The sequence below is a fragment of the Pelodiscus sinensis genome, chromosome 1 (assembly GCF_052426305.1).
Source record: "Pelodiscus sinensis isolate ZL-2025 chromosome 1, ASM5242630v1, whole genome shotgun sequence".
Classification (NCBI taxonomy): Eukaryota; Metazoa; Chordata; order Testudines; family Trionychidae; genus Pelodiscus; species Pelodiscus sinensis.
The window spans coordinates 259,812,051-259,834,553 of record NC_143052.1 but is presented as its reverse complement, the minus strand read 5'-3'; positions in this window follow the sequence as shown (position 1 = coordinate 259,834,553).

Here is a 22,503-nt window from a genome sequence, read left to right as displayed (position 1 = left end):
ATACGGTCAGATCAACAATTCCACCCTGTTGTGCTCTTCAGTAAAAATCTCTTGGAGGGGGAAAGCCACTGGTCAGTTTCCAAGAAGGAATGCTATGCCTTTGTATAAGCGCTAGAGAAGCTACGACCATATATCTGAGGACAACACTTTCATCTGAAGACTGACCATTCTGCTCCGCAGTGGCTTCACTCAAAGAGACTAACAAGAAACTCCTTCAGTGGAGCTTGGATCTTCAAGACTTTGACTTTGACATACAACATATTTCAGGGGTTTCTAACAAAGTGGCTGATGCATTCTCCCATCAAAGTTTCACAGATTAAGTCAGTCAAAACTCTCTGGCTGTGTCTAGACTGGCAAGTTTTTCCGCAAAAGCACTGCGGAAAAACTTGCCAGCTGTCAACACTGGCCGCTTGAATTTCCTCAAGAACACTGACTTCCTACTGTCTGAAATCAGTGCTTCTTGAGGAAATACTATGCTGCTCCCATTAGGGCAAAAGTCCTCTTGCACAAAGGTTTTGCGCAAAAGGGCCAGTGTAGACAGCTCAGATTTGTTTTGCGCTAAAAAGCCCCAATCGCAAAAATGGCAAATCGCATCTAGATTGGCACGGATGCTTTTCCACAAAAAGTGCTTTTGCGGAAAAGTGTCCGTGCCAATCTAGACGCTCTTTTCCGCAAATGCTTTTAACGGAAAACTTTCCGTTAAAAGCATTTGCGGAAAATCATGCCAGTCTAGACGTAGCCTCTCTATATCTAATCTATTGTATTTAATGTATGTGGGGAATCATATTTAGTTCTTTGTGTGTTTAGTAGTGAATGTAGTGTGTGCATCTACATTAACTGTTTTATCCCAAACCTCCAGGAAGATATCACAGCCAGTGTGGGCCAGTCTGTCCAGCATCATCTGTGATTTGTGGTGTGTATCATGGAAGGGAGGAGTGCTGGCCAGTACTCAGCAACTAAGGGGTTAAACTCAGATAGCTAGCAAGGGAGTTAGCAGGGGGCCAGAAGAATTAATGGGATGCAGTGTTCAAATTTGAATTGCATTTAGATACCTTGCCTGCTCTCTTTGCTAAAAAATTCTAAGTTAGGGGCTAGAGGGAACAGATGCAGTAATCAGAATTACCACACCTATGAAAAATATTTGACATGAAGGTGAACAGGACCTTGAAATACAGATCAGCACAGATCATGAGTAAAGGGAAACTGTATTTTTAGTCACAATCAGGTTGTTTTTCTTTATGTCTCTGTGTAAAATCCATGCACTCCCCCCACCATTCACTATTTAAGCTGTGCCCAGAGATCATTTTTTCTTCTGTGTTTTAATCTGCTCTTTTCTTAGTTGCTCTGTAACACCTAGAAACCAAGTATGCGTTATCAAGTATATTTTTTTGTTTTGTTAATGAAATCCTTAAAAAAGGTGATGATTTGATTTTTGTGTTCTGGAAGGAAACAGGAGGTCTGTGTATGTGTGTATGAATGCCTAAGAGTGAGAGGTCAGCTACCAGAGATTGCAGTTTGTTTTCTCTTTATTCCAAGGTCTCTTGTGGTAAAAGAGCTTGGGCATACCCCTCTGGAAAAAGTCCAAGTGTTTTCTTCCTGGAATCAAGAAGAAAGGTGTCTCTTTTTTTTCACTAGATGGTGACTGCTATCTCCAAAGATCAGGGAATCTGTGGCTTTTGGGAGCATTTAGAATCATAGTGCTGGAAGAGCCCTCAGTAGAACATTGAGTCCAATCCCCTGCCCAAAGCAGGACAACCTTAATTAATCATCCCAGCCAAGGCTTTGTCAAGCCAAGACTTAAAAACCTCTAGGGATGGAGATTCTACCACCTCCCTAGGTAACCCATTCCAGTACTTCACCACACTCCTAGGCTATGTCTAGACTGCAGGCTTCTTTCGAAAGAGCCTCTTTCAAAAGATCGCGTCTAGACTGCAGGCGGATCTTTCGAAAGAGAAATCCACTTTTTCGAAAGAGAGCACCCAGCGAGTCTGGATGCTCTCTTTCGAAGACGGCCTCTTTACATTGAAGAACGCCTTCTTTCGGAAGAGGAACTTTCGAAAGAAGGCGTTCTTCCTCGTGAAACGAGGTTTACCGCCATCGAAAGAAAAGCCGCATTCTTTTGAAATAATTTAGAAAGAACGCGGCTTGAGTCTGGACGCAGGGGAAGTTTTTTCGGGAAAAGGCTACTTTTCCTGAAAAAAACCCTGAGTCTGGACACGGCCCTAGTGAAACAGTTTTTCCTGATATCCAGCCTAGACTTCCCCCACTGTAATTTGAAGCCATTGCTCCTTTTTCTGCCATCTGTCACTACGGAGAACAGCCTCTCTCCATCCTCTTTGGAACCTCCCTTCAGGAAGCTGAACGCTGCTATTAAAACCCCCCTCACTCTTCTCTTTTGCAGACTAAATAAGCCCAAATCCCTCAGCCTCTCTTTGTAGGTCATGTGCTCCAGCCCCCTAATCATTTTGGTTGCCCTCTGCTGGACCCTTTCCAATGCGTCCACATCCTTTCTATAGTGGGGGTCCCAGAACTGAATGCAATACTCCACATGTGCCCTCACCAGTGCTGAATAAAGGAGAATAATAATTTATCTAGCTCTGCTGGCAATACTCCTAATGCAACCTAATATTTCATTCACCTTCTTGGCTACATGGGCACACTGTTGACTCATATTAAGTTTCTCATCCTCTGTAATCCCCAGGTCCTTTTCTGCTGAACTTCTACTTAGCCAGTCAATCCCCAGCTTGTAACAATGCTTGGGATTCTTCAGTTGAACCTCATCAGATTTCTTGTGGCCCAATCCTCCAATTTGTCTAGATCACTCTGGACCTTATCCTTGTCTTCCAACATATCTACCCTTCCCCCTAGTTTAGTGTCATCTGCAAATTTGCTGAAGGTGCAATCTATCCCCTCATTAATAAAGATGTTGAACAAACCCAGCCCTAGAACTGATCCTTGGGGCACTCTACTTGAAACCAACCGCCAACCAAATATCGAGCCGTTGATCACTACCCATTGGGTGTGACAATTTAGCCAGCTTTCTATCCACCTTGCAGTCCATTTATCCAATCCATACTTCCTTAACTTGCTGGCAAGAATATTGTGGGAGACCGTATCAAAAGTTTTGCTAAAGTCAAGTTATATCATCCACTGACTTACCCATCCTTCACATTGGTCAGGCATGACTTGCCCTTGGTGAATCCATGTTGACTATTCCTGATCACTTCCCCTCTTCCAAGTGCTTCAAAATGGATTCCTTGAGGATCCCCTCCATGATATTTCCAGGGACTGAAGTAAGGCTGACTGGTCTGTAGTTCTCTGGATTGTCCTCCTTCCCTTTTTTAAGCAGAAGCCTACAGAGATAAGGTATTTTTAACATCTCTTGCGGACCCCCACCTTCTGCACTCAGAGTGCCAGAGTGGGAAACAGCTGTGACAATAACAATAGAGACTTTAATGAATGTAAAGCCATATTAAGAGGTTTCAGGAAGAACATTGTGAACAAGTAGGGTTGAGGAGGTTTAAACTCTTAACAATAAGATAAAAACTTCAAGAGGTTTTACAAGCTTTGAACATTCTTATCATATCATCAATATAAAGCTTTCCAAGACACAGGAAATAGGTTTTGAGCATTAAAAAAGTAGGTGAATATCAGTTGTGTTTTTCCCCTGGTCTAATTTTTAATGTAGACGTCAGGGAGAATATGGAACATAACATGCTGAGCTGTGCAACTCTTAGTTTTCTGACTGTCAAGAAAAATAGCGATCAAGCAGGGAGTGCTGAAGTTTTCTGTTAGTAAAAGTGGAACTGGAAGGGGTGAGGAGTTATTATAATAGGATCCGAGCAAATAGGTAACTATAGGCCTGGTCCAAGGCCCAGGAAAGTCAATGGAGAGATTCTTATTTATTTCTATGAACCTTTAATCAGACTCTATATTCTCTCCTCTCCCATTGCACTTTTCTTGTTAAGCCAGGTAGAAAGGTTTCCATGTTTTCTAATATTAATTCATTCTTTTACCCTATGTGCTGCCATTTTTTTTTCTTTTTTGAATCTTCCCATGTGTGCCCAGATATTTACAGTTAGGGACTTGCACAGACGATACAGCCTTGAAAGTCATTTGCAACTAGATTGTAAAATTCTTGCAGCTAGGATTTTTTCTTTATGCTGTCTATAAAGCACCAAGCACATTTTTGCACTATAAAAATAAATCCTCCTTCTCCTCCTCCTGGAGGACATTTTTTAGATTGGGACAGTTTTCATATTAGGAAATTATAGTAGAAAGAGAGAGCCTGAGACATGACACCTACTACCAAGGGTCTCACTGTCTTTAGTGGAAGGACAGTGCCATATTTTTGGCACTGCATATAAGGCAAAAGGTATAAACAAATAAAAATGTAGAGAATATAATGACAGTTTACATTTAATTAATTCATGTAACACATGCTTTCTTTTTTATTAAGATGTCAATTACTGTCCCACTTGGGTGTCTTTCATATAAATTAGATCAAGGCATATATTGTTCCACTATGTTTGTTAGGCTGGGGGGTCAGACTCAGACAGATTTTCAGAAGAAAAATCCACTGGTGAGAAAGCCCTGCCCCAGCTCCTTTGAGTTTCACCCAGAAAGCTGACAACCCAAGTACTCCTGCTGAATGCAAGGGTACAAAAAGGATGCAATAGGTTAGTACACCATTAGAAGATATATGGATAACCAGCACCTTCAGTTGTAACCCAAATTGCAATGAGAATCTCGGGACAGCAGACCACATAGGCATAATTACTTTTGCCTGGAGAGTAGAGGGTATATTTTTTGTTTCAGGATGGTTTTTGTTTGTTTGTTTTATTTTTCTAATTTGTATGTTTACCTCTTCTTCAGATCACTTCACAGTTTCTCCATCACTTTTCACATCACATTTGAGCTCCTTACCCTGATCTCCTCGTGACTGAACAATCTAGCTTCTACCTACCTCTCTGTTGTCACTATTTTTTCTCCCCTTATGCCTGTCATTCCACCCAAGCTACATTAATAAACACGCTTTTTGTATCCTTCTCCCATTGTTGTATCTGAGCCACATTGTAATAAACCATTAATCTTTGGGCATGTGCATACATTCTAGTACAACCATTTAAAACAGAGCTGTAGTTCTACACACATGACTAGAGCCTAGCGTGTCACCAACAAATCAAATATCATGTTTCCCACCTCTTAGCTGAGGCAGGATATACTAGAAATTCAGTCAGGGATGTTCCCCTGTGGGTTGCTCCATAATTGTCTGACTCTCCCATAGTCTTTAATTTGACGTGCTAATTTGAAAACTAAAACTGCCTTGTTTTCACTGGGATTTTCCCTTGAATTAGTTAAGAAAATTAATTAAGTTTAGGCAAGGTCTGAAGCTGAAAAGGATGTGGATGGCTTATACCCAGTAGTTTGATCTGATTTCTTCTGGTTTGCAGTTTTTGTTTTGGAAGTAAGGCAAGTCCTGAAGAAAAAGAGCTGAAGATAGCTATACCATAGATGTTATTTTTCCATCTCTGGTTGATGAATTTGAACATCACTCTGCACCCATATAGCTGGAATACCAGGGGCTCCCTGAGTCCCTAATCCAATATATCAGGTCTTCACCCTTTCTTTCTTCATACAAGGCAATTCTTACAATAGCCTGGACATACTAGGGCTCAGTGCAGAGAAGTATAAACTAATTACTACAGGTTGGACCTTCCTTGTCTGGCACCCTTAGGACCTGATCCCTCCCAAATGAGGGAATTTGCCAGTTATGGGGAGGTCCCCTGCCACTGGCCTTCCAGAACACGTCCCCTCCCTGCAGTTGCCTGTGCTCTGGCCCCACTGCCACTGGGCTCCATCCTTCAGGGCTTAGAATTGGGCTCCACCCTTCTGGTGCCCCCCAAGGATAGAACTTTCCAGCTACCATTGCCCCACTTGTCCCCCATCCAACAGGGGATCCCCAGGGATGGGGCTTGCTGGCTGCCCCGCTTTGGCCACTCACCAGTTCCACTGCTGCTCTGCCCAGCCATGGCTACCTGTGGATGGAGCTCCCCAGCCTCCACAGTCCCATTTCTTTCTCACTTGACTGGAGATCCCTTGGGACAGGGCTCACTGGTGCTGCTGCTGCCCCACCCAGACAGGGCTCCCCCAGGACAGTTCCGCTTCTCCCCCACCTGACTGGGGCTCCCCAGGGACAGGGTTCTTACTCCTGAGCACTGGAGCTTCTCAGGTATATTTTCCAGACAGACCCCACACTTTGAATTTCCCACACATCATTTGCATAATCGCGGGTTCCATTTTGAAATTCCCTATTTCGAAAAAAACCCTCTGTCTAGACGTGGTTGTTTCAAGAGAAAACCCTTCTTTCAAAATTACCCTTAAACCTCATTTTATAAACCTCCTCGAAAGAGGAATGCAGTGTAGACATATCCTAGAGGTATACATATGAGCAAAAACCAGCAAATTCTCTTTGGGTATGTCTACACTTGCACCCTAGTTCGGACTCGGGATGCAAATGCAGGCATTGGAAATTGCAAAAAATGAGGAGTAACGTTAGTTCGAACCAAGGGGTTTGGTTTGAAGTAATGCGTTCCAGTGCGCACTTCCTGGTTCAAATCAGCTGGCATTCAGAGTAACGTGCCAGCAAGATCTTGCTAATGAAGTGCAGGATATTTAAATCCCTGCTTCATTAGCAATTTCGAATTCCTGCATTTGCATCCCTAGTCCGGACTAGGGTGCAAGTATAGACAGACCTTTTGATAATTGAATATAGTATTTTTTCCAGCAGCTGTGGCTTTCCAGGAACCCAAGACCAACCACGATTCCAGTAAGTCCCCAGGACTGAATAACCTTGCAGTCTATTGGCAGATGCCCTCAGCAGAAGGCAGTCACACCCCAAAGCCATTTTTTCTAAGAACTTTTCCTGCCCTCAAGCATAACTTCTGTTTTATAAGGATAGAACCAGCTAGCTTTTTCTCAAGACTTGGTCTCTTCCAGGCACTGGGTTAGTCTGTCTGTTTGATGTGGAAACACAGAACTGAACAGCAACAGAATACTGATGATACAGAGGTGAATTGCACCCCACAGTCTCCCTCATTGCATCACACATATACATGCAACAGGACAACTGATAATTATCAGGATTTAACCATGTAAAATATCACATGAGAGAGTCCCCAGAGTGGAACAATAACAACTCATCTCACTATAACCCTTTGAGTTCTCCTCACAAGGACTGAATGAAACCAGTTTAAAGTAATTTACTTCTATTGGTCCTGCAATTAATTCTACAAACATCATGATCAAGATAGTAGAACATTGCTGATATAAAATAGTAGCCAAAAGGATGCTGACCTGAGGATATCATAGAATCATAGAAGTGTAGGGCTGGCAGAGATGTTAAGAGGTTCAGTCCAGTTCCCTGGACTAAGACAGGAATAAGAATTATCTCAAGACCGTCCCTGACAGAAGTTTATTTCGCCTTTAATTGAAATCCTCCAATGACAGAGATTAAACAGTGTCCATACACATTGTATCTCAGTGCTTAACAACCTTTACAGTTAGGAAGGTTTTCCTAATGCCTAATCTAAATTTCCCTCACTAAAATGTATTCCTGTTACTTCTCAAACTTTCCTTAGTAGTTAAGGAGGACAATATAACAAAATTTTACACACTCAAGCTCTGCTATCATGACCCACCTTTGTCTTTTCTCCTCCAAATTAAACAAACCCATGTTTTTCAATCTTTTCTCAAAAGGTATGTTTTCTATACTTTCAATACTTTTGGTTGCTCTCCTCTGGATTTTCTCCATTTTGTCCACATCTCTCCTAAAGTGTGATGCCAGAAGGGACATAATATTCCACCTGAGGCCTTATCGATGCTGAGTAAAACAGAAGAATTATTTCTTTAGTCCTGTTTACAACAGTGCTGCTAATGCACCCCAGAATGAAGTTAACTTTTTCTACAATGGAATTATATTTTGATCCATATTTAGTTTGTGAACCACTGTAAGGGTAAGTCTACACTCCAGAGCTATTTCCAGATACCAGAAGTATTCCAAAATAGCTATTCTGCATCTATTGAAGCAGCTTGTTATTTCATAATAGTGGACGGCTTATTCTGACATCCCAGTAACCCTAATTCCATGAGGGTTAAGAGGAATTTCAAATAGCAAGTTATCTCAACATTTGACGTTGTGTGGACAGAGCCAAATTACAATAAGCTATTTTGAAATACACTCGAAATAAGCTATGTAATTTGAGTAGCACAAATTGCATAGCTTATTTCAAGCTAAGGGTGCACCCTAAGTCCTCACATCCTGTAGTACTCCCTTTAAGGCATTCATTTTCCATTCTGTGTTTTTCCCATTGATTATTCCATTATTCCTTCATACATATAGTATTTTGCATTTACTGAATTTTATCCTGCTTATTTGAGACCATTTCTCCAGTTTGTCAAGATCATTTTGAATTGTATTCCTGTCCTCCTAAGCACTTGCATCCTTTCCAGCTTGGTACTTTCTGCAGACTTGATAAGTTTACACTCTATCCCATTATCCAAATCATGTATGAAGCTTTTGAATAGAACCAGACACAGGAGAGACCCCTACAAGACCCCAATCAACATGCTCTTCCAGCTTGACTGTGAACAATCGATAGCCACTCTCTGAGTACAGATTTCAAGATAAGTTTGCACCTACATTATAAAAAGTTAATCTAGACTGTATCTCCATGTTTTACTTAAGGGAGGGATGTGTTATACTTCAAAAAGCCTTTCTAAAGTCGAGCTATATCACAACTACTGATTCCTGCATCTCCAAGGCTTGTTACCCTGTCAAAGAATATTAGGGAGGTTTTATTGATTTGTTCTTGAAAAATGCATATTGACTGTTAATTATCACCTTATTGTCTTAGCAACTGATTGTTTGATTATTTTCTTCATTATCTTTCTGAGTAATCAATGGCGTGAACAGAACTGATTGGGGTCTAGTTGATTAAAGATTCTGTTGGAAATTTTAACTGATTTTCAGAAAGAGTAAATTGAAAATTGGAGACTAGGAGATAATTTGTGATGCAACCAACATTGAAAGAGAATATTCTTGTGGTCTTCTAGATACTGTGCCAAATGCTGGTTTACTTTTGGATGTGTAAGCAATCAAACAATAAGCACACTTTCACTACTCTTTTGTGTGCATATGCTTTTATCTTAGTGCATGAATATGGGGACTTTCAGTAAATACATTTTCTTATATATTAGAAACTTAATTTTTCACAATCTGCTTTGAAAAGCTGGCCTGTATCAGAAAACAATAGAATAGATTTTTTTTCCTGTAAAAGATTTTTATTTTTCAATAAGAAATGAATTTGTATAATTTTAAAATCTTTTTATTTTCCTATTTTATTCTATATTTCTGAAACATTTTATCTAACCATAAGTAATATGCATTCCTACTAACACAGCCAAGATTCAAAATGTTGTCAGTTTCAGTTGGGGCTGCCCGTCTATATCCATTTTATAACCTCAGGGAAAGCTGGTGCTGCTAAGGCAACCAACATTTCAAGTAAACTTCTGTCAGACAACTTTTTGGTACAAAATGGGCCAGCTGAGCACTGGCAGAGGACATACTGCACTTGTCACATTTTTTTTCAGGCTGCAGAGCAAATACAGAATTTCTAGACAATTGTGTGCAGAGTTGTCAGCATAGTTTTACCCAGAATATGAAATAAAAATGTATGCATATATTTTCCACTACTTTTAGCCAATGCTTCCTGGATAGTTGCATGTTTTGTAAACCTGTAGAAGCCAAACCAAAAACCCCTTTTCCTTCATTTTGTAATCTTTTTCTACCACAGTAAGCTTCTCAGACAAACAATACATTGTTCGATACTATGAAAGTTGCTGTTTTAGCATTTTTATTTTTACTTGAAAGTCAGTCCTTTTGAAGATGTCATGGCATTTTCATTGTCCTGCAAGATAGATACAATGCACTGAAGTGAAGAGTGACAAGATTAAAGCTTACTCTGTTCAATACAATTTTTAGGAAAAATTTCTAGAGACAAAATGAATTAGAAGCAGATATTTTGTTAGGACCCATGAGCTTCAATAAAGCTAAACACCAACTCTCTAGCATGTTTCTACTTCAATATGCAATTAAAAAACCTTCAGTAATCCCCTAACAGGGAAGGGCGAGAACCTCCGGCACACTGGCCACACATGATCTGTCAGGATTTGATGCAGGTGGGCCACCAGACATTTTGTTTACCTCAGCGTCCACAGGCACAGAGCCACGGCTTCCAGTGGCCACTGCTCAGCTTTCCCAGTGAATAGGACCTGTGGAAGCAAGTCAGACTAGCCCACAACTTCCCAAAGCTCCTATCATAGAATCATAGAGCTAGAAGAGACCTTAGGAAGTCATCAAGTCCATCCCCCTGCCCAGGGAATGACTTACCATAGCCACTGAGAGCTGCGGGGCACCGTGTCTGCAGATGCTTAGATAAACAAACCATCTGGTGGCCTGCCAGAGGCTAACCCACCCCTACCCTAAGGTTTCCCAGCCTAGTTAATAGAAAACTTCTCATTCTACTATAACAAGCAAGAGAAAACTTTTTATTTTAAAACAGTTTGTTAAATAAAATCCTCTTATACTTTGTTTCCTGCTTTTTGCTGAAAGGCTTTATTATACATAGAATCACTTGGCTCAGATGTTTAAAAGCAAAATGATTCTGATAGAAAGTACTTTAAGCCACATGCTTGAGAATTTTACAGTAATTTGCACATTAAGTATAGACAATTTTTGTTGTGTACGAGAAAACAAATGTGAGTTGTTTCAAACAAAGCACTGTGCATTTAATGACATACATAAAGGGTATAGTTTTTTAACACATTTGAGTGCTTGTATTGATCTGTGTTTTCTTTTTCTTAGTGGAAAAAAACTGTGAAGACTGAAAATATTTATTAAATAAATTATAACATAATATTTTGTAACAAAACCAAAGTACTGAAAATCTGTAAATAAAAATTAGGGATTTTATAGTGCAACATGGAAGCTAACAGTGCAAAGCAACACTGTACAATAGTTTAATACAGGAGCAAAGAATCTCAGGCCCATTTGAAATCATGAGTGTCTAAAGGAAGATCAAGTGAAATTACCTAAGCAGGAATTTGCTTAGGCCTCGCTCCCTTACTTTTTGCAAAAAGTATGGTTAATATGTATAAATAGGCCACATTGAATTGTATCCAACAAACCATGAAAAACACAACTATTTGAGGCACAAGTAGAAAATCAAAGACTTCCTTTTGTGTGACTGAGATCAAATGCATATTTCACTTCTGGGTGCATACTTTAGCAGCAAACTATTCCTTGAAGCTTCAGAGGGGTAGCCAAGTTAGTCTGTAACAGGAAAAACTTAAAAAAATTAATAGTATGGTAGCGCTTTAAAGACTGACAAAATTTGTATATGGTATCATGAGCTTTCATGGGCACAGCCCACTTCTTCAAATGACCAGAGTATTAGATGTTCAGACACGTTGGATGGTTGAATGGTTCTGACATAAAACACTCCGGTCGTCTGAAGAAGTGGGCTGTGCCCATGAAAGCTCATTATACCATCTCCATATTTTGTTAGTCTTTAAAGTGCTACCAAACTATTTGTTGTTTTTTTTAGTTTTTCCTGTTCCTTGAAGCACATTGATGGATCACTGTTTCCACTTCCTGCTGCAGCATTCTAGGTTTACCTGGAGATTTCTCTTTCAACTACCTGTAGGGTAGCCATATGATTTTACCAAAAATACTGGATCCTCCTCTCCCCGCACCCAAAGAAAAAGCTCTGGGAAAATTTTGTTGGACCAAAAAAAAAAAAAGCACCAGGCCACCAAAATGCAGTTGCGGCCCCTTTAATTGCTGGGCCACTCCCCTGCCACACCCCACATCCCCACCACATGTTCATCGGGCACTTAGCCAGGAAAAGCAGAAAATATCGGACATTTTATATATCTGGTATTTTCTCAATTCCTTTACCAGACAGAAGGCACAAATACTGGACTGTCTGGTTCAATACCAGCCACCTGCCAACCCTATGTACCTACCAGGCCAAACAAAGTTTAGTTTGAAATATCTGAGGCGATTAAAGTTTATAGTGACTCCATGGGCTGCATGAGATTCGTCAAGGTTTGCTGCTGGCAGGCCACCACTTCCCACAGATTCCATTGGCTGGGAACAGTGAAGCATAGTGTGAAGTGTGGCTAGTGGGAGCTACAGGGCTTGGTGCCTGTTGACACTCAGGTAAACAAAGTGCCTGGTGGCCCACCAGCAGCTAACCCTGATGAACTGCATGCAGCCAACATGCTAACGATTCCCCACACCTGAAGTGTAGACAAGATAGAATTGTTCAATTTCCTTGCATCTCTGCAGTCATCAATAACTAGGAACCTGTTTAGAAACTTAAATGAACTTTATGCAGTGTAATCTCTCTCTCACGCGTATGTGATGTGCAGAACAACATTTTATAGTTGCAGTTGTGGGTCCATAAGCTACTTCAAGGCCTCCTCTGTGCCATCGTGGATTTCATTCAATTACCTTAGCATTATTATGTGCTTGATCATTTTGATATTCTCACCAATCACACAAAGGGAAGTCTTTGATTTTCTTCTCGTGCCTCAAATAGCCACATCTTCCACGGTTTGCTGGATGCAATTCAATGTGGTCCCACATTTTGTGGCAAGTTAAAATTTTGAGAATGTCTCATTGAGACTATAGAAATATGCTTGTCTGGAATGTCAGAGGAGATCCAGAAGCTTCAGAGGGTGGCTGAGTTAGTCTGTACAAGATAAAGGAGCTAGTGTAGACATACCCTGATGAGGTCAGTTCTTAGAGCAGAGTTGCTCTTCTGAACTGGGCACTGGTGTTGGGCTGAGACTTGTCAAAAAATGGATTGCCCTGCATACTGTTTGACATCTCAGTTCAGGATCCATCATGTGTAACTATAAACAAAGCCATTCACATTTCAGGCTTTTCTACAATGGTGTGTACAGTCTAGTGTTCACTAATATGTTAACTGGCCCACATGGACACCTAAAAGTACTGCACGCTCAGAACTATTGGTATGCACCAGCAGGCTCCACACAACATAGTTTTCAGAAGAGAGGGGTAGCCCTGTTAGTCTGAATCTGCAAGAGCAACAAGAAGTCCTGTGGCACCTTACAGAGCCGGCCCAAACTACGTGCTGACCGGGCTACCGCCCGGGGCACCCATTGTAGGGGGTGCTGTGCAGGGTTGCCAGACCAGGCGGCAGCGGGGCTGCACATGCGCCGGGTGCCCGGGGTGGGGCGTGGCCACGCACCCGGGGACGGGGCTGTGCATGTGCCGCACTTCCAGGGGCGGCGGCGCACTTCCGGGGCCCGGGGTGCATGAATGGTTCGGGCCTTATAGACTAATAGATATATTAGAGCATAGGCATCTGAAGAAGTGGGTCTTTGTCCATGAAAGCTTATGCTCCAATATATCTGTTAGTCTATAAGGTGCCACAGGACTCCTTGTTACTACATAGTTAGTGTGCAACACGCTAATACTCACTGGATTTTACTCTTCTCTAGTGTAGAATAAAATTCCATGAGGAGTAATGGTAGTTCGAATTAGAGAGCCTAATTCGAACTACCTACTCCGTGCTGCATGTAGCCATGGGCACGGAGTCCGCACTAATGGGGATTTAAAAATGGCAGCGCCCGGCAAGATGCAAATGAAGCCCGGGATATTTAAATCCCGGGCTTCATTTGCAACTTCGAATGCCTACATTAGCCACCCTAGTTCAAACTAGGGTGGCAGTGTAGACATACCCCCATTTATCCCTCACTAAAACAGTGTCATGTAAAGAGGCAATAAGAGCATACAAAAATTAAAATGCCTTCTTTTTCATGGACCATAATTCTCAGAAAATATGAAAAAGCATACCGTGATTTGACAATGAAATAATAGTACATATTTCTAGAGTACATATATGTATATATAGCGAGAGAGAGACAGACAGAGTAAATATATACAGAGAGAGAGTATAAATATATATAGATATAGATGTAGATATAGATATAGATGTAGATATAGATATAAAGTTCCCTTCCAGCCCTGTTCTGGGCTGAAAAGATAAGTTGGGCTGGAAGGGAACTTGAGATTAAATCTAGACTAGCCTCCAGTGTTAAATCAGCAACCCTTATTCCTAGAACATCCCTAATAGGTTTTTATCTAACCTGTCTTAAAAACCCCTCAGTGAAGCAGTGCTGCCTCTGCTCGGCCCAACCCCCTGGTTGCCAGAGGGAGAGAGCCAAGCTGTGACATTAGCGAGGGCCGAACTAAGGGGTGGACGAGCCAGGCAGCTGCCCGGGGCGCCAACCGATGGGGGGCGCCTGATGACAGCTGTAAGGGATGTGCAGTGTCCCTTATAGCTGCCATCAGGTGCTGCGCGCATGGCTCCCATAGCACCGCCCCCTCCATCCCCGCAACCCCGGCCAGCAGTGCCCTTCCCCACATGGCCGCGGGGACCTGCACAGCCAGGTGCTGTGCACCAGCAGCGGTGGCCAGGCCAGGCTAGGCAACGCATGCACCATGCGCCCTGGGGGCGGGCCCTGGGATGTGCACCAGTGGCCGGGCCGGGCAGCGCATGTGTCATGCACACCGGGGGCGGCCTGAGTATGCGTCATGTGTCCTGGGGGCGGGCCTGTGCTCCCAGGCCCAGGGCACCAAAATGGTTCAGGCTGGCCCTACCCCCTTCCTAGCAGCCAGGAAAGGGACAGACAGGTCTGGCCTGGCTTCAGGGGAGGGAGAGGGCTCGTGGCTGGTGGGAGAGAAGTGGGACAGGCCAGGGCTTCCATGCCTTGGCCTGGTCCTTCCCAGTGGTCTGGGGTACTCAGGGCTACCTACCCCAGAGACGGGGGTTGGCCAGCATAGTGAGCATAGAGTATCGCCCCCTAGTATTCTTTAATCTCTTTCCCTACTCTGGCTTATGTTCCTTCCCCCATTATTAACATTGTGTTAAGTATCTGGTCATAAACAACCTTTTAAGAGAAGATTTATGTAATTGGTTGTTAGCTCTCCTTCTATAAAATATTGAGCTAAAACTTTCCTTCATCTTTTTCACGGTCTTAATAAAACCTTTTATTTGCCTTTTATGTCCCTTACTATATATGATTCATTTTGTGCCTTAGCATTCTAATTTTGTCCCTGCATGGATAGGCTAGTCTCTTGTATTCATCCTTAGCAATTTCTCCATGTTTCTCTATTTTAATTCATAGGATTTTTTTCTGATTTTTAAGTCATTAAAGTTCTCCTGACGGAATCATATTGGACTCTTAGTTCTTCCTATTTTGCTTTCACATCAAGATAGTTTGCTATTGTGCCTTTAATACTGTATTTTAAGAAGCTTCCAGCTCTCCTGAACTACTTTCTTGCCTTAGATTTCTTCCCATAGGATCTTACTTACCAGTTCCTTGAGTTTGTTAAAATCTGCCTTTTTGAAGGCCACTGTCTTCTGCTGTCACTTTTTCACTTCCCGAGAGACATGAAATCTATCTTTTCATGATCACTTTCATATGTGATTGCCTTATTGCTTCAGATTTGCCAGTTACTACCTCTACCTTCTGAAACACAAAGTTATCCTTAATAAATTCCAAGAACTTATTGGACATTCTGTGTTTTGAGATACAGGTTGCACTTCCCTAAACCAGGACTCTCTCATCTGGCAACCTTCATGGTCCGTCAGGACCAGGCATGTTGCTGAACAAGAGAACCCCAGGGCAAGAGGGCCAGCAGCTGAGAGTCCCATGAAAGGCGAGGCTAGTGGCAGCAGAGCCAGGGCCTCAGCAGACCGGCAGCAATAGCAGGACCATAGTAGTGGGACAGGGGCAGCCTGTGCATGCTGGCCCAGTGGTAGGGATGTGCCACGGCAGCCCAAGTGGGGCTGCATTCCAGCCTGGCAACTGGGACAGAGCTGCACAGCCTGGCTGGCAGTAAGGCCAGGCTGCAGCAACTCAACAGCAGAAGCCCGTCTGGGGCCACAGTAGGTCAGCAGCCCAATCAGGGCTACATGCCAGCCAGGAACGGGACTGGTGCTGTGGCAGCAGGGCCAGAGCCAGATCTGCATGCTGCTGTGCCGGAAATGGGGCTAGAGCAGTAGCTATGGCAGCGGGGCCAGGACAGCTGTTTTGCCTTGCTGGCAGGGGGGCTGAAGGAGCTGGCGGCAGGGAGGGGTGGTAGGCTGAAGGGGTTGGTAACAGGGGGCATTCCCTGGTCCAGCAAATTTCCTCATCCGGGATCACTCAGGTCCTGAAGGTGCTGAACCAGTGAATCCCAACCTGTATTACTTTTTCAACAGAGGTCTGGGTAAAGTTGCCCATTAATACCAAGACTTGTGTTTTGGATATTTCTGTTTGGTCTAGAAATGCCTAATTTTTCTCTTTCTGGTATGGTCGTCTATACTAGAACCCTACCATGACATAAACCTGTTTTTCTCTTTTCTCTTCACACAGGCTGTGTCCAGACTCAGGGGTTTTTTCGGGAAAAGTAGCCTTTTTCCGAAAAAACTTCACCTGCGTCTAGACTGCAGCCACGTTCTTTCGAAATTAAATCGAAAGAACGCGGCTTTTCTTTCGACGGCGGTAAACCTCATTTCACAAGGAAGAACGCCTTCTTTCAAAAGTGCTTCTTTCGAAAGAAGGCGTTCTTGAATGTAAATAGGGCTTCTTCGAAAGAGAGCATCCAGACTCACTGGGTGCTTTCTTTCGAAAAAGCGGCTTGCTCTTTCAAAAGTTCCACGTGCAGTCTAGACGCTCTCTTTCGAAAGAGGCTCTTTCGAAAGAGGCTTGCAGTCTAGACATAGACACAGAGACTTTCAATTGGTTTGTTTCTCATCTACTTCCGGTCTTCAAAAAAAAAAACATTTATTCTTAAAGTATTAATGCAACACTTCCTGAACAAGCTTTACCCCTCTATACCAATCATATGACTAGTCATAAGATTTATCACATCAAATCTCAGGTGCCAATTAAGTCACAATGTATTTTATATACTAATACTTCCAGTTCTTCCTGTTTATTTCCCATATTACTTGCATTAGTGCATAGACATACAAGATATCTAAGACTGTTATTCATATTTGTCTATGGAACATTAGTATTATCACTTCTCCTCTTTAGATTTTGATTTAAGAAAATGTTTTAGTAAGAGCTTAATTTTGTGAGTAATATGTCTAAATTCGGCTTTTTTTAAATAAAAGCAGTACTTTTACTGATATTTATTTACCTTTTACATACTTCTTTTAAGTTATAAACAATTTACAAACAATATAAACAGTTTCTGGTATAATTTTGGAACAGAGGGAAGTAGAATACATAGGAAATAGATGTATTTCACATTTATATATCTTTGTACCTATTTCTCCCAAAGTTATCCATTGGGGCTTAAACTTTTCTAAAGAGATCAGCATTAACACATGATCAAGTATTAATTATTGTATTAATTCCAAAAATTGATGACAAAAATATAACTGCAAATTTGAAATCAATAGTGACTATGAAAAGGTTGTTGTGTAAACTCATTTTAGAATATCCAACAGAACCAAAATTCTTCCTTGAGTGATTGCTCATGTCCATTCCATGTAGGTGTGTGCATGCAGCGTGCATGCATCATCGGAAACTTTTCCCCTAGCAGCACCCGTCAGGCCAGCGGGGAAGCCCCCTAGAGAGGCATTAGTATACTGGTCCATATAAACCACTGCTGGCCCACCTCAGTTCCTTCTTACCGCATGACACTCTTTGGAACGCGCTTCTGCTCTTGCTTAGCAAACGCCCCTTCGCAGCGTAGCGTTACAGTTCTTTGTTCTAGTGTTATAGTTACGGTTCTTATCAAGTCCTTGTTAAGTAGTTGTTAAGTGGTTTCCTTAGTTAAGGACCCACCATAGTCCCTGCCCTGCACTCCCGGCGCGAGAGGAGGGGTGTGCCCAGACTGTAAGCCTTCAAGTCCCGTGAGAATTACCAGAGACCTATGCCCTGTGATGACCTGCACTCTGCCTGACTTAAGTGTCTGTGGGTATGTCTACACTACCCTCCTAGTTCGAACTAGGAGGGTAATGTAGGCATACCGCACTTGCAAATGAAGCCCGGGATTTGAATTTCCCAGGCTTCATTTGCATAATCGGGGCACCACCATTTTTAAAACCCCGCTCGTTCGAACCCCGTGCAGCGCGGCTACACGGGACACGAACTAGGTAGTTCGAACTAGGCTTCCTAGTTCGAACTACCTTACTCCTCATTCCACGAAGAAGAGCAGGTCTGCCAGGGGCCAGTCACTACTGCAGCACCAGGCCTCCAAAAGACCTCAAGTGGGGCATGCGGCACCTTCAGGCACCAAGCCCAGATCTTCTCGGTTGGACAAACATTCCAGTCCGCATCAGAACCCCAGCCCAATGAAGGATTTCCCAGAGCCCTCCTCACCGGAGGCCTTTGAGGCGGCCAGGGACCTTATTGAGTTGCCTCCCTCTCCTCTGGCACCGACCTCAGCCGAGGACTGGGACTCCGGTCGGCACCAATCAGAGGCTAGAGAACCCAGTGCTCTGGCACTGGAGTCAAGAAAACACTGGCCCAGCACCACCACACCACGGGCACCTCTGACAGGGCCCCGGCACCGGTGGCAACCTTGACCCCGGACTATGCTTCGGCACCAGACCCGACGCAAGGACAAGGACTTCGAACGGCACCGAGCATGGCACTGGCTACCACACATTCCGGTCCCAACCAAAGCTCACCAGGCCTGGCACCGACCATTCCTCCCCCTCCTCCTGACCTGCACTCGGGCAAGCCAAAATCAATGCCCCGACATTTCTCGACATCGAGCTCACTGACTGTGTCTGCCTCCGCACCACTATGGTCTGCTTCAGAGTATTCGACCAACTCAGAGACAGAATTCACATGGTCCTCCAGGGGGTCAAGATCACAATCTTGGCACTGGTCTCATTTCTGTCACCGGTCATGGCACAGTAGCACCTCCACCCATCAACAGCAATATCAATGGGCATAGCCAGCCCCCATGCCAGGGATGCAGCAATCATGGCCCCCAGTTGCACCAACTCCATCTCAGTGGCCTTTCTGGATCCCGTGGGTTTACCACCACAGACAGGGTATGGCTCCCCCAGATTGGAGTCGGTCTTCTCTAGGTCCCTCCTTCGGTGACCCCCACTCACTTGATCACCTATGTCAGGGCAGTCGCTTCCACCAGGCCAGACATCGTCATGCCTCTCAGACTCTGTGGCCTAGCCACTGACAGTGTCCCCATCAACAGCCTCCAATGCTCCCTCTCAGGCAGTGGACCCTGTGGAGGCTGGCTCAAGGGGGTCCTCATCCTACTTACCAGATGAGGCCCTGGGCAACACTTTTCCCTCTATGCCCTCCATGGACTCGAGGGCCCATAAGGATCTCCTTTGCCAACTGGCCCAAAGCCTGGAGGTCCAGGCGGAAAGGGAGTCGGAGGATTTTGACCCTTCGGTTGACATTCTACAGTCAGACACCCCCACCAGAATGTCCCTCCCCATCAGTAATACAGTGGCAAAGATCTCCAAGTCCCTCTGGCAAACCCCAGCTTCCATCCCTCCAATGGTCAAGAGGGCTAAATGGTGGTACTTCATGGCCCCAGAGGGGAATGAATATTTTTTCTCTCACCCACCCCCGGGGTCACTGGTGGTTCAGGCAGTGAACCAAAGGGAGAGGCAGGGCAGCCAGGTGTCACTCCTAAGGACATGGACACCAAAAAGATGGATATGTTAGGTAGGAAGGCCTATAGCTTTGCATAACGAACCAGCTGGTTTTGCTGTATTGCTTCATGTATAACACCTAGCCCTCCATGGACAGGTTTAACGAACTTCTCCTCAGTGATTCTCTGCCCAAGTTCAGAGCCCTCTCGGAACAGGGCAGAACAATCTCTAGGGCCACACTCCAGACCACCTTAGACACAGCTAATGCGGCCACTCATGCTATGACTAAGGGGTTGGTGTTACACCACAGCTTTTGGCTGTAAAGGTCTAGAGTACTCCTGGAGCTCCAAAATATGATCCAAGACCTTCTATTTGAGGACCCATCTCTGTTTTCAGAACAGAGGGTATGTCTACACTACCCCGCTAGTTCGAACTACGGGGTAATGTATGCATACCGCACTTTCTAATGGAGCCCGGGATTTGAATTTCCCGGGCTTCATTAGCATAAGCGGGGAGCCGCCATTTTTAAATCCCCGCTGCTTCGAACCCCGTGCAGCGCGGCTACACGGGGCTCGAACTAGGTAGTTCGGACTAAGTGCCTATTCCGAACTACCGTTACTCCTCGTGAAACGAGGTGTACCGGTAGTTCGGAATAGGCACCCTAGTCCGAACTACCTAGCTCGAGCCCTGTGTAGCCGCGCTGCACGGGGTTCGAAGCAGCGGGGATTTAAAAATGGCGGCTCCCCGCTTATGCTAATGAAGCCCGGGAAATTCAAATCCCGGGCTTCATTAGCAAGTGCGGTATGCATACATTACCCTCCTAGTTCGAACTAGGAGGGTAGTGTAGACATACCCAGATGGACTAGCACCTACACAGGCTCAAGGACACCCAGGCCATATTAAAGTCACTGGGCATTCACACCTGGCCACCCAGCAGTGCTCCTTCTTGGGCAGGAACCCTCCAAAGCCTTCCCAGCAGGGCGTCACCCTGATTTCTCCTCGTGCCACAGTAGAAATGGCAATGGGATCAACAGCAGGCACCATCCTCGGCCACCCCATGATCAGGTTCAGGGCACACCTAACAAGTTCTTGGGGCCCTGTCAAGGATTTTGAAGGTACCCCTGAGGAAAGCTTACCAGTCTCATCCCTCCCCTTCCAGGATCATATATTCTCTTTCCGCCGGGACTGGGAATCTATTACCTCAGACCGCTGGGTCCTACAGACGGTGGGAAGGGGCTATGTCATCCCCTTTCACTCTGCTCCTCCTTCACATCCCTGTACCCTGTCCCTCTTCAGGGACCCCTCTCACGAGCTTCTCCTTCAGGAGGAGGTCCTTCAGATTCTCACCACAGAGCTGGTTCCCCTGGGAGTACTGGACAGGGGCGTCTATTCCCAATATTTCCTGGTCCCCAAATCCAAGGGGGGGGGGTCTGCCCTATCCTGGACCTCAGGGATCTTAACCCCTTCATCAAAACCAAATTCAAGATGGTGACCCTAGCATCTATCATTCCATCCCTAGCTCCCAGAGACTGGTACACAGCCCTCAGTCTAAAAGATGCCTACTTTCACATTTCCATTGCTCCCCACCACCATCAGTTCTTCCACTTCATGGTGGGCAGAGATCACTATCAGTTTATGGCCCTCTCCTTTGGGATATCCACGGATCCCCAAGTCTTCACAAAGCACATTTCCGTTGTGGCTGCCACCCTGAAAAAAAGAGGAGTCCAGGTGCTCTCTATCTGGAAAACTGTATCCTGCAATGGAGCTCTGCAAGCCAGGTGTGGGCCCACATCACCATGGTTTGGGATCACTTCCAGGAGTTGGGCCTACTCCTGAAAGTGGACAAATTAACTTCCAGTGATAGAGTTTGTGGGTGCAATCTGTACTCCACATCTGAAAGGGCCTCCCTTCCCAGGTCCCACTTCCTGGTGATCAAGTTGACTGTCTGGGATCTGCAAGCGTTCCCAATAACCATGGCCAGGACTTGCATGCAGCTCCTGGGCCTAATGGCCGCATCTACATATGTCACCCAGCACACCAGGCTCCACATGCAACCACTACAGATGTGGCTGGTGTGCACTCACAACCCATCCTTCCACCAGTGGGACAGAGTGGTGACTATGTCCGCTGAGATCCTTCAATCCCTGGATTGGTGGACCTGGGAGGGGGGTGTCTGCACTGGGGTACCATTCTCCAGGCCCCTACTGCCCTTCTGGCTGGTGACGGACATATTGGACACAGACTGGAGAGCTCACCTCAGCAACATACGGACACAAGGTATGTGGACTGAGGACAATCTCTCCCTGCACATCAATGTCAGGGAGCTACAGGTAGCCCACCTTGCTTGTGTGGCCTTCCTCCTTCGATTCAGGGGCAAGTTGGTATTTGCCCTATCCAACAATACATTGGCAGTCTCATATATCAACAGGCAGGGCAGGGCCCGCTCACATCACCTGTGTCAGGAAGCCCTCCCTACACCTGTGGGATCTCTGCATCGGGGCAGATATCCATACAATGGTGTCCTATCTCCTAGGCTCTCAGAACAATCTGGAGGATTGGCTGAGCAGATCCTTCTCACGAATTGTCTCTCAGATGGGATGTGGCCGCTTGGATCTTCCACAAGTGAGGTTTTCCCCTTCTGGACCTGTTCGCCACATGACAGAACAGGAAATGCTAGAAGGTATAGAAGGTACAGAGACTTTCATTTATTCTGAGAGCACTTCTGCCCCATTAGTGGCTACATAATGACCAAGCTGGCTGCCTGTGATCACTC